Source organism: Triticum dicoccoides, chromosome 3B, assembly GCF_002162155.2.
Source record: "Triticum dicoccoides isolate Atlit2015 ecotype Zavitan chromosome 3B, WEW_v2.0, whole genome shotgun sequence".
Taxonomy (NCBI): Eukaryota; Viridiplantae; Streptophyta; class Magnoliopsida; order Poales; family Poaceae; genus Triticum; species Triticum dicoccoides.
This window is the reverse complement of record NC_041385.1, coordinates 415,045,720-415,046,295: the sequence shown is the minus strand read 5'-3', so window position 1 is coordinate 415,046,295 and position 576 is coordinate 415,045,720.

The window sequence follows — 576 nt, the reverse complement described above, 5'->3', positions numbered from 1 at the left end:
TCAAAATGCATAAACTCATAATATAACTGTCATCGTAACCTTAAGCGTGCGGACCCTACGGGTTCGAGAACAATGTAGACATGACCGAGACACGTCTCCGGTCAATAACCAATAGCGGGACCTGGATGCCCATATTGGCTCCTACATATTCTACGAAGATCTTTATCGGTCAGACCGCATAACAACATACGTTGTTCCCTTTGTCATCGGTATGTTACTTGCCCGAGATTCGATCGTCGGTATCCAATACCTAGTTCAATCTCGTTACCAGCAAGTCTCTTTACTCGTTCCGTAATACATCATCTCACAACTAACATATTAGTTGTAATGCTTGCAAGGCTTATGTGATGTGTATTACCGAGAGGGCCCAGAGATACCTCTCCGACAATCGGAGTGACAAATCCTAATCTCGAAATACGCCAACCCAACATCAACCATTGGAGACACCTGTAGTACTCCTTTATAATCACCCAGTAACGTTGTGACGTTTGGTAGTACCCAAAGTGTTCCTCCGGCAAACGGGAGTTGCATAATCTCATAGTCATAGGAACATGTATAAGTCATGAAGAAAGCAAT